This window comes from Strigops habroptila, chromosome 5 (assembly GCF_004027225.2).
Source record: "Strigops habroptila isolate Jane chromosome 5, bStrHab1.2.pri, whole genome shotgun sequence".
Taxonomy (NCBI): domain Eukaryota; kingdom Metazoa; phylum Chordata; class Aves; order Psittaciformes; family Psittacidae; genus Strigops; species Strigops habroptila.
The window spans coordinates 66,352,269-66,370,235 of record NC_044281.2 but is presented as its reverse complement, the minus strand read 5'-3'; the positions used below and the strand labels follow the sequence as shown (position 1 = coordinate 66,370,235).

Genomic DNA, 17,967 nt, shown 5'->3' with positions numbered 1-17,967 from the left:
CCTCTAAGCAGAACATTAGAATTGTTTACCTGATTTTAAATTCTTGACCTTTATTTTCTTGCTTTGGTTTCCCTAGTTCTCCTCCATATATACTATATACTTCTCTTGCTATATATACCATAACCAGTACGATATTAATAATACTTCCAAAACATTTCTGAATCTCAACACCTTCCCCCAAATTCCCTGGTAGAATAGTATATCCTAATCTAAATAACAGCACTGGATGGTGGTGCATCCATGTGGTTTCCAGTGAACTATGGATCATATGAAGTAAGGTTTGTTTACTTAGACACGGAAAAGAAAGCATGGAAAAGAAAGGAAGATTTTGGAATCAGAGCCCTTTAGAGCAGTAAACTAGAAGTGTGACACAGCAAGAGTGTCTGACTTGGATTGGTACAGAAAAAAAATAAACAAGATTATTTGCAACTCTCCAGTTGTTGTGATGCACAGTCACTTAAATGTCAGGAAAACCTTGGCAAAATCAAATCTTCAGATAATATTCTGCAATTCCTCCAAAGGTCGATACAAGAATGTTTCAGATGCCTTCTGAGCACCTGAAAACTTTTGCAGGGAAGCAAGTCTACTTGGAGCTGGATACGCTCTTCTTAATCCACATAGCATATGATCATTTTAAGGAAGTGGTGAATATTAAATCTCTTAAAATTTTGAAAAAAGCTTTAGGCTTCCAGGTATGTGCATGTGCACATGCAAGTGAAAGAAAATGTCACTTTAACTGTGTTGCTCACCTTTGAAATCTCTTGGGGAATTATTGTCTATATTATTTGAAACAGATCACAGACAGATCTACCATCTCAAATTAAGATCAATGCAACACCTGCACTGAAGCCACTATGCTTGGATTGCCTGTTTCTAAGTCTGAAAATGTTACAGGAGAAACCTTTATTGAGAGGATTCTTGGACTTCATCCAATTTCTGAGCAATTATAACATTTTAAGATTTATAGAATAGATCTATAGCCTTAACTTGTTTTGTTTTCAGCACAGTGTGGAAACAAGCTATTTCATACAGTGAAGCACCAGTCATTTAAAAAACAGTATCTGTTTTTGAAATTTGAATTATGGCTCATATTTTAAAGTAGTCTCAGAAATACTATAATTTTAGCTCCTTCTTCAGTTCCACTGTCAGTCTCTTTTTCTGAACATACTGGTGACAGTACTTCGCCTCTTAGAAACGACCTTAGAAAACACAGACAATTCCCATTTGTCATGGCTCTGCGGAGCACTCAGTAGTTCTATTTAAAAATTGTTTACTTTGAGGCTTACTTTAAGGACTTAAACAGTTAAGAATATTTTTGATAACAACAGTCTAGGCAAGGTAACAGATTCATTAAATCTATTTTCTAAATCTTATTAACACCTACTCCAGCTTCTTGGATGTCTAGGGAAAAACTCTTGTGAGCCTGAATGAGCTCTAAAATCACAGACAAATAGCAAATATTAACCCTAAAATTGCCATTCAAAAAATAAACTATAATCTTTAGTGAGTAAATCTGTGGAGACTGGACATAACATTCACTGTTATGTTCAAGCAAGACCTAAAGGGCAATTGCTTCTTCAAAAAGAGCACAGCTTCAACTAGGTAGTGTGTGAGCATATACTTCTTAAATATTGGAAAAGTCCAAGTACAAAATTGGATTTGTAATCAGAGACTGCAGAAAATACTGTTCTTTACAAACCTGAAAGGAAGTTACATTTTAAAGGTCACAAGTTTTTTTACTAAGAACTTTACATGGAAATTCTGTTTAAAGTTCTCAAAAGCAGGGAATGCAAACATTTCTATGGCAATTACAGGATGGAAAACCAGATCTGTTTATACCAAAACCATCTGTAGTTATATTTTTTAGAATGGCAAGTTTGGGAAATGGTAAACATGCTAGTTAGTGCTGCTGAGGAATCAAAATGCATTCTGCTATGACGGCAGCTAATGTTGGTTTTGAAAAGCTCCACAGAATGTACAAGACTGAAAATGCAATTTGAGGCATCACAGTCCAGATAATTCCTGAAATACCCACCTTCGAATGTTAAGCATGTTCATAGGTAATGACTGCTTTAGTAATTTCTAGTTAAATTACTGGACATTCACAAGGTTCCTAAACAGTCTATTCTGAGTAAGGGTAGAGCTACACATAAGATGATTTTGAAAACACTTCCTCTCTCCTCTGAAGTAGGAATATATGGCAGTACAACTGCTTTCCAGACCTGTGATGCCAGTAGGCTGGGATTTGGAAGGAGGGGGGAAGGAACGGAGAGGGAGCAGTTAATCTTTCTTTTAACCTGTTCCAAAACCCCAGTGTTAATTTACATCCTATTCATCTTCATTTTAAAATTAAAATTCTTTCAGGAAGATTGTGGAATTTTTTTGTAAACACCTTACAATTTTTTTTCAATTTACCTTTATTGTGCTGATGCACAAGGTACATTGTACATTAGAATGCATATACACCTGCATACATTCAATTACAAGCACTTTGAAAGTAAGGCAAGACCAGCCTGAATGTCTGCCAAGCAAGGAATGTCTTGCAAATACCAAGGCGGAGACATATAGTTCATTATCCAGTTCAAATTCCAGAACTAACCCATCGTGAAACAGTTTTGTTAATTGATTGTTGACAGATATTTTAGGCAACTTTATTTAACTAGAAGTATTTTTAGAGTTTTTGAGAAGTATTCTTGAGACTAACTGGGTTAATAGCTTAAAAAAAGAAGGGGAGAGCAGAAAGAAGGGATTTCTCTGAAATAAGCTAAAACAATTGTAAAAAAGATACAAAAGTATGTGAGATTGGGTGCTCCGCAGTAGTATAAACCAAGGTGTATTCTTCCTGGATCTGGTGATAGATGAAAAAATGCTCAAATTCACTTTTTAATTTTATTTAAAAACCCCAACACACTTATATTGTTTTATCTCTAATTAACTGATAATTACCTGGTTTCATGCACCTAAAAATCAGGTCATCCAAACATTGTCTTCCAAAGAAGCCTGGATGCTGAATGAGAAATTCATACTTAAAACTAAGGAAATATTGGTCTTCTAAAATATTCTCAGGCTCACATGTGATGTGTCTTTTACTTATGATCTGAAATCAGCAGTTCTCTATAAAACATACTTAGAAACCAAGTAACAAAAGAGATTCTGTGTTTTCTAGGGACTGAAGTATTAGTAGCATTTTTGAAAACAATTATGTTAGTTTAACCAGTTTGCCATTAATTAGTTTTTTATGTAGTGGAAATGTCATACAGTCATTGCTAGAACAAAACCTTACCCAGGAAATACTACTAGAAATAGCCAAATTCAGAATGTGCTGTAAAACTGGTGCCTAAATAGATCAAAATTGCCTTTGGGAGCAATTTCATCAGAACAACATTCCAGCTTCAGCCTAAGATATTTGATTGATTTTGATGATGCTCTAAGATGTTAGATCCTGTGGTTAGGTTATAATTGCTACATAAATGTAAAGGTTTTAAAGATGATTTATCCAGTATAATTGGAATGTTATTTGAATAATTTTTGTGTTGCTTTTCTGCCTTTATGCAACGAAATGCACATTTTTAGAAGATACGAACTGCTTTTTATAATGAAACCAATATATTTTACATTGCTGCACTGCACACTCTCTGAATCTCAGAGCATTCCTAAGAAATTAACCCCATGATACACGATCAGAATTACAGTGCCTTCTTACATGGTTTTCTTTTTTTTTTTTTCTATTATTTGGTAGTGTTGGTGTTGCTTAGTAACATACGGAACATCAACAGATATGATACTTATTAAGCAGAAATGAAATTCAGAAAGAAATTCATGCTGCAGGGAGGACTAATTAAAGAAATAATACCTTGGGCTTTTGTTTGGTTTACTCTTTTAAACCTTAGACTAGACTGAAGAAGCTAATATGCTTGCTGAAAAATCACTTTAATATTGCAGAAGTGTTCTAAAGACCACTGCACTCTATTGCAAAAAAATCCCAACTTCTAAGCAGCTTATGATTTATCTTGCTTCAAGGTAAAGTACATCATAGAGTAAACCTAACTATATTATTGTTACTAATTTATAATATTATTAATTTCCAATAATACTTTGCCTGTAATGCTTTTCATTGGAGAATTCCACAGCACTTTGTGTTAATGAACCGTTTGCACCCCATTAAGACACCATTCTCACCTTACAGGAAATTGCAACTGACCAACCTATAGATCCAGTTCAGGAGTGCAAATGCTTCAGAAAGGCAGGGTTAATGTGTTCTGCTCAAGGTCATATAGCAGCTTTATAATCCAACCAAAAATAAAACCCACTAGGACTTCCAATTCCCCTTCCAACTCTAACTTTGTGCCATTTTATGGCAGCCACTCGCTTCTCTTGTGGTAACTTGTATTTGGGCTACACACCGAACTGAAAAGCAAAGAAACGCCTCAATGCTTCAGCATAAGACTGGAGTATTTTGTGGAATAGGGCAATTTCTTCCCTGTGCCTCCCCTCCAATTGAAAAAAAGTATAAACACAGTATTTTGTTGTTTCAGGATATTTTTGCAGAAATACTCCTCTTTGCTACTGAAAAATACAGCAAAGGGAGGTGGTCAGAACAAATATAACAAAGCATCAATTTTTGTCTTGATTTTTAAAAATATATTTGGATTTTAAAAAGTGTACTACTGTTCCTGTTTATTCCTATTAGATATGAACTTATCCCAACACAGAGATCAGCCACTAGGAGGAGAGTCCAATTCAAATATTTTTAAGGCTTACTGGTACACAAATTTGTAACAACAGCTCCATTATATCTCTAGAATTAAGAACATCTCTAATGCTGACAATATAAAAAAGCTATAGCAGCCTAACTGTATTCACAACAGAAGGTCATATAAGGTGAACTGTTTCAGGAATTTTAAAAAAGAAAATTATACCATAATGACAGTTATGCCAGTGTAAAGTATATACAGACTGGCATTACATAGTAAATAATTCTAAATAACAACATTACAATTTGAAAAGTTTTCAAATATCTGCAATTAGGCTGGGTTTTTTTTCCTTTGGTAAAAGTAGAGCTCGTTACATAGCATAATAAATGCAAATCTGCTCTTGGTATGGGTTATGCATTTTTGCAAAACAGGTAAACAAATAATCCAGTGCATATGCAACACATTGCTTAATAAAATTCAATATTAATTTATTCAATTCCAATAAAGCAATGACTAATTCTATTACTTCTAAGCATTAAATGCTAGAAGTTATACAATTATCAAAAGTCCTCTTCACAATACCTTAATTCTGCTTTATAGAAACGTGTGAAATAACTGACATTTAAAAATACATGTCCCATGGTTGAACAAAAAAAGTATCATCTTTAATATGAAGCGAAAGGAAACAAAATTTAGCTACTTCTATCCATCCAGGTTGGATTTGCCTAGATTGAGTTCAGGAGACAATGAGAGCACATTTCCAAGTGTGAAAAATATTTAAAAGTTTGAAAAAGTTTCCTTCATAGAAATAATTGTGAGTAGGCCTAAATTTTATTACAAGCAGTGCAATTACTTTAGGTTTATGTCAGAATTAGATCAATAAGAAATAGATGCAATTGAATATGTTTAGAGATGTGTCCTAGAAGTTTCAATGAGATCTGATTCAGAAGAATCCCAAATTAACTATTCCATGAAACTAAAGACTCTGTGGGAAAGGACAGTTATCCCAGAACATGATAACCTTTTATCTTTAGATAGAGCATGAAAGTATTCTGCTACACATTTACTCTACCCTCTGTTGCCAGATTAAATGTAATAACTAAATGTAATAACCATGATGTCATTACTGGGCTTTATCAAAGGCTTTATCAAAATCTGCTAGGAGAGGTTAGCCAGTTCCCATGAATATACACAGAATGGACATGAAGAACACCTCCCACCTGTGATTGTGGAGTGTGAGTAAAATATGAAGGAGTTTTGTAACAGAACTTCAAGTTGAGCTCCACTGGTCTTGGTTATACAAGGAGTAGAGGACTAGGAAATTAAAAAAAAAGGGCCATAGATTCCAGAGTCACACAAACATCACAGCAGTTCATGCTGCTGGTAAAGAACATTAATATTCTTGTATGCACCTAAGAATTTTGTTCACTTTAATTGTACTCAAACTATGGACATATTTTTAATAGGGACATGTACTAAGAATTCTTAAATGAGGCACTACCTGAAAAAACATGATCCCACAGACTGTCCCAGAATGCGGTCTTGCTGTCATAACAACTCTTCTGGAAAAGAAAGAGTCTAAAGGTGTCTCTTTAAGCATCGAGATAAAAATATATGTTATCCCAAAAAAAGACAAAGACTTGAACATTTTAAAGTACTAATATCATAGAATCACAGAATCACAGAACAGTTAGGGCTGGAAAGTACCTTAAGATCATCTAGTTCCAACCCCTGTGCCAAGCATCAACAGTGAATTTATTTGCATGAACCTTTTCTAATGAGATTGCAGTTTTATAACAGCCAACAGTTACTACCTTACAGGAATATAGAAAGAAATAAAAAAGAAAATTGCTATTTGGTAAGTAGAAGATAAGAGCTGCAAAGTAATGGCAACTGGCTGTAGGCTTTCCTTCTACCAGGTACACAGACTACAGTGGATGAAAAGGAAAGCTAAGCAAGGTTAGCATAAACTATAAACACATTAAATCATTGGCAGGTGATACTAGCAGATAAGAGTTTTGAAAAAAGTTTTCTTCCCTAAGGCTAGCATTATATTTTCTAATTCCCTTTTCTGATAAGATAGAAAATTGCCTGATGATAATACGACTGCAAATATATATAGCAGTCCTTATATACAGTAATATATACAGTATAAATATGCTAATATATTTCTGAGCTAAATAAACCTTCTACAGCTGTAGCCTACATGTTCATGCTTTATGGTATCTTTGAAAAATATCATACTCAAACCATCTACATAAAAGTTACGGAATTGCAATTTCATAAAGGCCCTTAATACATTTAGTCCATAAAGCCAGGTACATTCTAATCATACCTCTAAATAGACATAAAAATTCTGTTCCTATTAAAATGTAAGGATAGATAGTGGTCAGATTAATACAGATAACAAGGCCAATTTTATATGTCTAACCACCCTACACATCATATTGGCATATTTCAAATGGAATCACGTTATCGTTTTGTTGAATTAAACTTACACCTCTAATTGTTAATTATGCATCAGGACCAACATAAACATTAATGTAATCTGCTATACCAAGTCTTCATCCAAATAAGCAGTAACTGTGGAATTATAAAGGTGCAAGATGTAATTATGTGTGACTGATAACTAGCTTTTGTGTTTTGTTTCTACAGATCTTACTAAGTTAAAACTTCAATCTTTCTATCTCGGATATAATTAGCTGAATATTATTCATTTGCCCACACTCATTGTCACAAAGAACACCTTAATACTCACTAATGTTTAGCAATTAATATTAGGATTTGTTGCAGAGGATTTATGAGAGACCCGTCTTTCAAAGGAAAAGATTCCTCAGGGGGTCAGAGATGGCAGCAGCATTCAAGAGGGACAAGGACAGGTTAGCTCTCTGTCGTATAAAACAGCAAATTCCTACAGGACATACATGTGAAACAGGTGACCCTAGAACTTGTTATGCTCTCTTGTAAAAAGCACAGCTTCCTGGCATTAAAAAAAAAAGAACAAAAAACCAACCACAACCATAACCCCCTGCTAATCTGAACCGGTGGGATTCTAAAGTATTTAAGGACTCCAAAAAGGGAAAACTTGGCCTCACAGCAGAGTTTTTCTGGGCAGAACTTGTCAATATTATATCCTTCATTTTCAGTACTGCCCCAGTGCATGGGGAGAGCAGCTCATCAGACATTGGCAGCAGCACAGGGAGCTACCTAAGACAACCAGGAGTGACACGTGAGGAGCTGGCCAGGGAGAGAAGCCATGAGGTGGAAGTCTTGCAGGCAAGGAGGCTCCTTTGTCCTCATCTAGAAAGCTCTCCCACAACTAAGCACTTCAGCCAAGTTTGCTGAGCCAAGGTCAATATCTTACCCTCTGTTTATAATACCTTTCCAGAGAACATTCCAAGACTGGCATTAGTCTCTAGGAAATAGTTATATGATGCTGACTGATAAGAATTGCTATATTGGGTCCTGTACAATTGCTGTATATCCCCATTATAGAAGGCATGAAATAAACTGATCCTTCTCTTGGTAATAAGTCCTCCTATCCAACAATCAGCAAATTGAAGACCTTCTAATGTCAAATTCAGACACTAAGAGAAGGCTTCTTGGCTCAGCACAGGAGTAAAGTGAGCTGAGAATTCACCCACAATAAAACAAAGCAGCTGAAAGGCCCATCAGAGTTGAAATGATCTGGCCTTGTCAAGGATAACTGAACAAGTTTAAGAAATACCAAGCCAAGTGCAAGGTCCTACACCTGGGTCGGGGCAACCCCAGGCACTGCTACAGGCTGGGCAGAGAAGAGATTCAGAGCAGCCCTGCAGAAAAGGACTTGGGGGTGTTGGTTGACGAGAAGCTTAACATGAGCCGGCAGTGTGCACTTGCAGCCCAGAAAGCCAACCGTATCCTGGGCTGCATCAAAAGAAGCGTGACCAGCAGGTCGAAGGAGGTGATCCTGCCCCTCTACTCTGCTCTTGTGAGACCCCACTTGGAGTACTGCGTACAGTTCTGGTGTCCTCAACATAAAAAGGACATGGAGCTGTTGGAGAGAGTCCAGAGGAGGGCCACGAGGATGATAAGAGGGCTGGAGCACCTCCCATATGAAGACAGGCTGAGAAAGTTGGGGCTGTTCAGCCTGGAGAAGAGAAGGCTGCGTGGTGACCTCATAGCAGCCTTCCAGTATCTGAAGGGGGTCTACAAGGATACTGGGGAGGGACACTTCCTTAGGGACTGTAGTGGTAGGACAAGGGGTAATGGGTTCAAACTTAAACAGAGGAAGTTTAGATTAGATATAAGGAAGAAGTTCTTTACAGTGAGGGTGGTGAAGCACTGGAATGGGTTGCCCAGGGAGGTTGTGGATGCTCCGTCCCTGGCGGTGTTCAAGGCCAGGGTGGACAGAGCCTTGAGCCACGTGGTTTAGGGCAAGGTGTCCCTGCCCATGGCAGGGGGGTTGGAACTAGATGATCTTAAGGTCCTTTCCAACCCTTACGATTCTATGATTCTATGATTACTGTGTGCAAGCAAAGGACATATTTATTTTTCTGACTACAGCTACTTCCTAAGTACTCGGTATTTTTAATACTCAGGATTGTGAGAAGTACTGCAGAGAAAAATAAATAAATAAATAAATACACACACACACACACCCCCCCCCACACACACACACCCACCCCAAGCCAAAAAACAAGCCAGCTCAGGAGACTATAAAACTGGGTCTGTGAGAGAATATAAAGAAACTGAAAATATCAGTCATCTAGACAATTGATTTAAGGCTGAAAATCTAATTTTGAAATATTGGGTACTGGCATAGGCCCTAATAAGAGACAAGATAAGGATCAGAGACAAAAGGCCTACGTGAGTATGAATGTTTGACAAAATACTAGGATTTGCAAAACTAAGAAACATACCTAGTCCACACTGAGTTTAGGTATGCTGAGAGGTTTTGGGCATGAAAGAATCCAAAATTATGCTAAAAAAGCCTCCTTTCTCAGAGTAACAAGCACAACTTGAAGTCAGAGACCACAGAAAGCAACTGCTTAGCAATTCTTAAAACTGATTAATACAGAAAGTAGTGAAAAGGCAAAATCTTACACTGGTAACCAAATTCTTGTTAACAAGGAAGCTAAATATAATACCATAATACAGACCAGGCAAGCACATTAGGAAAAAAACAAATAGATAACACTCTTCTTGAATAAAAACTCAATTAATGCCTTCAACACATGTCCATTATTGAGTTGCATGCATGTTCAACCCAACAGGCAGCTGCAGAGACACAGCAATGAAAGCTATTATGGAAACATTTGAAAATGCCTAATAATCAGAGTACAGCACAGACAATAGCCTGGTGTGCCAAACTCATGTCTCTTTTGCACTGCTCCTCAGGCTAAAAAGAGAGTCAAAGATGACAGCCTGAAAACACAGAGTAAGTAAAAGAGAGTTTATTTTCTAGATGTCATAGAAAAGCAGAAATCAGATCCTTTCCTCCTTACTGGACCTATTCCCACTGCTGAAGTACTATGTTAAAATACAGTAAAAGAATACTCCTCACTCTAAAAAGTCTGAGAGCAGATAGCCAATACCAAATACTGCTTATGCTTACCTCCAGGATTTCTGATCTTCAGTAGGTTTCCTATCTGACTGTCTTTTGCACTTCTTGGTTAGGGAAGACAGAATTTAGAAAAATTCCCTGCAGTCCCAACCTTTTAAACTTTGATGTACAGCCTGAACCTGTAGGCACATCAGTACTCCAACCAAAGATATACATACATATGTCAAAACCTCTTAAACTTCAGTGGAAAAGAAAGCTACTCCCTCTTCTCTTTCCTCCAGTCCAGCCAGTTAATATGACAACTTCCCTGTGCAAAAACAATCTCTGCATCTACCAGTTTAAGGTCTCCCCACACTTTCTGTGGTTGTATCACTATATCGAATAGCATGGTTAATTCAAGCAGAACATGTTCACCACCATACAGCATCATTTCTCCCCCACAGCTCAGTGCTACTTTGCACCCAAATAAGCCTTCCACACTATTCATTTAATGCTGCTTCACTTCAAATCAGTTACAACTTCTCAGAAAAGCTCTTTGATGTCTGAATGTGCCTACAGCAATTCTTTGTAGCCTTTAAGTTCTGTCAATTTTCACCTAGGTCTTTAAGGTAAAATAATATTTAGGAGCCATCACATACATTCATGATCTGGCCTTTAAGACTTCAAATCTGTGAGACTTGTGACACATGGTAATGGGTTTCTCACATTAGAAACTCTGACTAGGAGAAGCCACAATAGATGTGGCCAGAGAATGAATTAGAGCATTGTAAGATTCCCTCCCAGATTCAAATATTGTGTTAGCTGGCTATGATGATAGAATTTATAATTAGTACTTCTTTATTTGAAATTGTAGCATCAATTTGGAAAACACTCGTTGCACATAGATATCTTATAGTGACCTTTTAACATTTTTCTCCTTAAGTCTGAATCAGTATTCTGGTAGTTGGCAAGGTGCTATAAACTCCTGTAACAGAGGAGAAAGAGGAAGAGGTAGGGAGCAACTCTGAAATATTTTCATTATTAACTGCATATTAATTAGAACAATAAACTGTCAGAATGTCCAAAGTCAATCTCTTACCAGTGGGTAGGCTGTACAGCAAATAAAAGAGACAGAAAAAAACAAAGCAAAAAATTTTGTTATTTCATTTCCAGACTGGCAAAAGACATTTACTTTCTGTGGGAGGAGATGATGAATTTTGTGATCTATCATTGCCATTGTCTAGCCACAATTAATTTTTTTTTTTCCTTACAATATAGTTTACAACCCACACATTCCATACTGTTCTGGTCCATTTAATTTTTCCTCGGGAAGTTTAAAAAAGAAAAGTTGAGGATCAGTCCTCATTTCTCTTTTACCCATTCTCTATCACCACTATTACATGCTCTAGGTAGCCCTGCCTTGGCAGTGGGGTTGGACGAGATGACCTCCAGAGCTCCCTTCCAACCCTAATGATTCTGTGATTCTGTAAAGCAGTTACATAAAGCAAGGATGTAGGTATTTGCATTTGATGGATTTAAACATAAAATACACATATTGTGCCTCCTGATCCTTGTTTCCCTTTTCCTGTAAGCACACTCAGCAGCCCCTATGCATGGTGCAATTACATTAATTTTCTCATTGTATGTTTTACTTCTGAGTACATAATTTTTCCCCTTTCAGTGAATTCTGATTTTTTTCCACAGTGTTGACAGAAATATTTTCAGCAGGTTTTCTGTGGCATCCTTCATCAGTAGCTTAGCAGTTACCCTAAACTTTCGAAGAACAAATGTCAAGTCCAGTGGGATTCATAGAAAAAAGAGGAAGTGAAGCACCAAATCAGACTGCCTAAAAGCACATGAAAGCAGAGAGGCATTCTGCTGCCATTCCTCACAGTGAGCAGTACTTCATTAATAAAATGGAGTTGGATAGTGCTAAATGTCAGAGTAGAGAATCTTAATTCCCTGTGTAAATGGTGCTGTAATCTTAAAAGATGTTGAGCATCTGAAGCTTTTGTATCTCTAGTATGGCTAAGAACTCCAGTGAAGAGTGCCTGGTCTCAGACACTGATAGAACCATCTTTGAATTCAGCAAGATGGAAAAAACATATTCAAGTTTATGTAATGATTCTCTGGCAAACATTTGCAGCCTACCTATCTGCAGCTCATGACAGTTGTACAAACCTTATACCATTTCAGAAGAACTTTAAATTTAAAAGAGAACCTCACAAACATGTAGTAATTAGGGAAGATTAGCATGAAATTTTGTCAGGGAAAGAGGATCTCTGCTGAAATCTCAGCATTACTTATCACAACCTCTATATCTTCCTACTCTCAGCTTTTAGTATGTCACTGTTTGGTCATCAATACAGAAAGTGGTTTGCCAAGCAGAGTCATAATAACATTTTCCCCTGGTCCAGTTCGAGAAAAATGTATACTTCTATTTAAAGCAACATCATGTTTAATTTTGTGGCAATAGAAGATTTTTTTTTGCATTCTGGTTATGAATGTTCAGTCCTCTTACCTTAAATATGTGCCCACAAGGGAAAATAAATCTGGATTTTGAAATTAATTTGTAACTATAAAATATGGAATAGTTATTTCTGTTTATAGCATGCTAAAAAAGGTAATGCAAGTAAGCAGTGTAAGCTACCGGTTATTGATGCCAGCTCTGTTTTAAAGCAATGGTAATAGCTTTTCCTCTCAAGGGAGGACAGCATTTCTTCTAGAAACTATAAATTGCATGTATTATTTTACATTTTTAATGCTGCATTTTCATCTTAGATTTGTAGTTTGACATTTCTTAGCTAAAAATATTTTCACACTCATGTCCCACTTATTCTTTATGGCATCTATCAATTTAAACACATTTCAAGCAAAAGAACATTAACATTAAGAGCAGGTTAAATTTCTTCCAGAACCTTTCTGTACAGGGAGGAAAGTCTGACATGGATGTACTTGGAAAGCTGTGACACCTACTGATGCCCTAAAGAGAATTATAGTCAAAAGAAAAAGTCACTTACTCTGAGTTTATAGATAATAAACAGTTCAGAGCAAATCTTTGAGATCAGAATCAAGATGTTACCATCGAATAACACTGAAGTGTCAGTGTGTGAGAAATAAGAGGTTAAATTACTGAATGTGAAAGAGTCTCAATTCCTGTACTATGGAGCTTAACAAAATTATGTAAGAATTTAGAGAATAGCACGTTAAAAACATTCATAAAATGAAGCTGTTCCCCCTGACAGTTAAAAAAACATGACTGATATAATTGTCATTAACAGTCTGGGAGTGTTTCAGAAACAAAATTTCAGTCAAATTTAAAAGTAGCAGGCGAAATAAATCATGAAGTTCAACCTATTTCATAAAACATTATGGATCTGCTGCATTCTTAAATATGCAAGAGAAATTGAATGTGAAGTATTTTAAAATATAAGATGTAATCAACTTCTTCTAAAAGCACCACAAAGCTGGTAGTGAAAGAGGAAAAGAGAGAAAGCAGTGAAAGTTATGAAAAGCAAAAAATTAAGTACCCGTAGGCAAAACCATATTACTAATTGTTTTAATAACCAGACTTAAGTTCTGTATTTGTGCCAATACACATACAATATATAGTACACAGAAATAAAGAACAGGCAGTAATAGAAAATGTAGTCAGATTAAAGAATTTACATTATTTGGGTTCATGAGCAATACAGCTGATGCTGATAAACATAGATTATCAAAGTTTATTGAGAACAGATAAATGTGTACACCCAGGAAACATGAACAGCTGTTTAAGCACAGAAGAACTTAGATTCATTACAACATAAAAAACCTCAGGATAATTTAGATTCTACTATAGTGCAGATATGTAGGAAGGCAAAAGTGGTAAGGTTGGTATCATGGTTGTGATGGTAGTAGAGACTGAATGAATCTGAGTTCAACTTCCCCATTTTCCTATGGGAGCTGGAGCAAACAGACCTTGGATAGTTATGCCATAACAAAGCGAGATGGAGTTTAAATTTACAGTTGATCACATGCTCTCCAAGTAGAGCAACCTCCTCAAACTATGAGTTTATTCACAGGGGGAGCAGCTAATATGTTTTCAAATTTACATCTCAGCTTCTCACAGTAACTTCGCCTTGAAGACAAGCCTTGAGAGTGAAATTTTTCTGAAATTTTTCAGAATCATTTACATTGGTCTAATTTTAGTCCCACAGAATTCAGTCACAGAATAATTTACTTAGTAGTAAAGTTACGAAAGTTTTGAAATATTCCCCTCTCTTCCCCACTTTGTGCTCCTCCGAATTATGTTTCTCATTTTGGAGTGATATTACAATGTCAAATCATAGAATCATAGAACAGTTACGGCTGGAAAGGACCTTAAGATCATCTAGTTCCAACCGCCCTGCTATGGGCAGGAACACCTCACACTAAACCATGTCACCCAAGACTCCATCCAACCTGGCCTTGAACACTGCCAGGGATGGAGCACTCACAACTTCCTTGGGCAACCCATTCCAGTGCCTCACCAACCTCACAGTAAAGAACTTCTTCCTTATATCTAATCTAAACTTCCTCTGTTTAAGTTTGAACCCATTCCCCCTTGTCCTATCACTACAGTCTCTAATGAAGAGTCCCTCCCCAGCATCCTTGTAGGCCCCAAATCCAAATACCTTGAATGTCCAGATGACAGAAAGGTGGAGGCAACCATATAATCATAGAATCATAGAATCATAGACTAGTTAGGGTTGGAAAGGACCTTAAGATGGACTCCTTGCGATTGTAGCGGAGAGTTGCATTGCTACCACTGAACAATAAAGGAAACGTTAAATCACCATGCATGTTTAGAAATATATCCAGGCGTTCTAGAAGGATTTTAAATTACAGAGTTGACAAACAATCAAGCAATATCAGCTCCTATGTTGAAAGATAATTTTAAAGCTATAAACAATACTAAAAAAACCCCCCTTTCAGTCATTGACATAAACTGGGAGAAATTACATTGAAAAAAATAAGAAAATGGAAGGGAATATGCTAAAATTAAGTCTATTTATTTAGATTACACTCCCCCTCCCATATAATCCAACACATATCCCTTTTTGCTGAGCAAAATTTTTACATGGCTTTTAGATTCCAATGACCTTGCAAGCTAAATAGCACAGAGAAAAGAACTCGTTGCCATAGTTTACTTGACTTTTTGACAAGCTACTTTGCTATTAGTTTCCATGCAAAAAGCAAACATTCAATGTGGATTAAAAAAATAGCACAGAAAGTGTAGGAATGCCAGGAAATCTTCATCATCTGGTTAATTCAGAAGATTGCACCATGCAGCTCTTCAGAAAAAGATACAGGCTGAGAGTTTCAAAGGAGCCTAGAGAGCTTCAGTTACTAATTCATTTGAAATTTGAATTTTAAATTAGAGATGGACACCTAGATCCCTCAGACTTCCTGGAAAGCCCTACACTTTGGAGTCTTTGTGAAACACTCAAAAATCTCCATGAAAACTTCAGCTTGATGCACGGTAGTAGGCAAAGGCAAGCACACTATTAGTATGCAAAAGCAGTGACAGAAAATGCCAGTACAATTTTAATGTATTTTGGTAAACTAATGGTTCAGATTGACTAGGAACAGTGTGTTTCGTTCTGGTCAGTTGCTTTCAGAAGAGGGAGGGAGTTCAGAGATGGCTGTCAAAAGAAGATTGCAAACATGAATAATTTGTTAATACAAGGAGATAGTCAAAAGATGTGTGTATTTTTCTTTCCCAGGATTTTGTACTTTGACTGCTACATTAGATAAATGAACTAGGATAACCCTTGCTCGTCCCCTTGCGAGTTCTGGAAAGACATGTTTCAGTGAAACAAAAAGGCAACAAAATTAAAACTGACAAAGTTATATACTCTGAACAATGCACAATTAATCTAGGAGTGTCATTCCCACTAAGTATTACTGAAGACCTATGTAAAGCAAATAAAAAAGAAAGAACAGCCAACAAAGAAAAAGGACATTTTAAGTTGTATGTCAAAATACAGTATTTAGTGTTTTAAATAAGCAATCTAATATAAAATAGATTTTACAAGAGCTCAAGGGGAAGCAGAATTGAATTTGAGAAATCTGCACTGCTGGGATGATAATAACTAGGATGTAGGTCATCTAAAATATGTAACAACTTATTTTAATACATTTTCCAAAGAAAGTTCATATAAATAAATACTAATTTTTAATAGGTTTGGATGCATTTGTTTACATTATTGAGTTCCGTGGAAAGAGGGGCAGAGAAAAATCTCCATTTTTGATTAAATGACCATAGTTTCCACTGTCATAGCTCAAAGTACAACTTCCTGTGTTTGAGTTTAGTGAAGACCAGGAAATATACAACTAGAGCATACAGGCTGACATGGATATTGAAAGTATAAGCAAAGTTGGATGACTTACGAAGACAAGAAAAAGGACAGCAGCATGACAGGATAGTCACATGCCAGAGAAAAAAAGGTGGTAAATATAAAAAATTAAGCAAGACAAAGTTAGGAACTTGGATCCTTCTACAGATTATAAATGCCAGGGCATAAGGTAACATGATTAAATGATGAATCCTAAACGGTTATCTTAATGAATTTGAAGACGTTATACCGTTCAAAGAAAAACTTGAGATGGTACATAACAGTCACAATTTATTTAATTTCAGCTTGTGAGCATGTTTTCTAGACTTCTGATCATTCTCACTGATCTCTAGACTCTTTCTGTTGCTTCATATCCACATCAATCATAACCCCAAATCCTAGGTCTCTTTCTTCAGATACGACTTCACCAACAGAGAACAATCAACCACAACAGCTGGCTTTCAGACTGTGGCCTGCATAAGTAATCTTACATTCTTCCTGCTTTTTTTTGTGGTGATGGCATTAATTCTTGGGCAGCTTCTAATCCATCAAATCACATGAAATTCTTCTGTGCAGCACTCTGAGCTAGTCAATAACTCCACACCTGAGATTTATACACTTAAACATTTCTGTTTATTTCTACTTGTATTTGACCTTTTTAAACTGCAGTCTATTTAATCCAAACTATTACTTGAATAAAGCAACATTTTCACACCCAGTCCTGTCCTCCAGTGTGTTTGCATCCTTCCTCGCTTAGTGTCACTTATGCCTCCTCCATCATCCTGGGCCCCAATAAAAGATGCTATGTATTGTTTCTCTTATGCTTACAAATTGTGTAGTCCAATGTAGCTTTTTGCCAATGAACACTGAACTTTACAGTGCAATTCTCATTCAAGATGCATTAAAAGGAAAGCGTAGGCATTAAATACAAGGCAACAGTTGATATGTGATTAAACGCACAAAAAAGATATGAATATATGCAGTGAGTAAATTAAAATATAACTAGCCATGAAAGGAACATACTTTTATGTGACAATAACAACAAAGATCTAGAAATGTTACCCCATTCATCTCAATGGAGATGTCGATTTCAGATTAAGTCAAATTAAAACATACAAAAGAAACAAAGCCAGCTCTCCAACTCTGAAGCTACATGCAAATTGAAGCATGCTTGCATCTTGGCAGCAGTTTTAACTGAAACATTTGTTAAGCTTAATCTAGGAAAGTCTACTACTTGGTAGACACCAAGCATTTTACTTGTCCTGTATCCCCTCTCTACATGTAAGGGAGCATACTACACCAAGGCAAACACACAGTGATTTTTCAAGCGCAGTTTCCCAGCCTCAAGTGAGTCTGAGTTTCAGTGGCTCTCTGAGACAGAATATTAGCT

The 17,967-nt window shown here is 36.4% G+C and overlaps 1 protein-coding gene across 4 annotated transcripts in view; it reads right to left on the bottom strand.

Moving 5' to 3' along the window:
* The window catches only part of LOC115608949 (heparan sulfate glucosamine 3-O-sulfotransferase 1-like), a 61,572-nt gene that overhangs the window by 7,919 nt on the left and 35,686 nt on the right, over window positions 1-17,967 (bottom strand). The window contains exon 1 of one of the 4 annotated variants that reach the window (XM_030488521.1): window positions 6,196-6,241. The exons of the other annotated variants lie outside the window; for them this stretch is intronic. The gene's annotated coding sequence lies outside the window, so the exon portion shown is untranslated. Of the gene's footprint in view, window positions 1-6,195; window positions 6,242-17,967 lie in introns of those variants that run through there. 4 annotated transcript variants of the gene reach the window in all.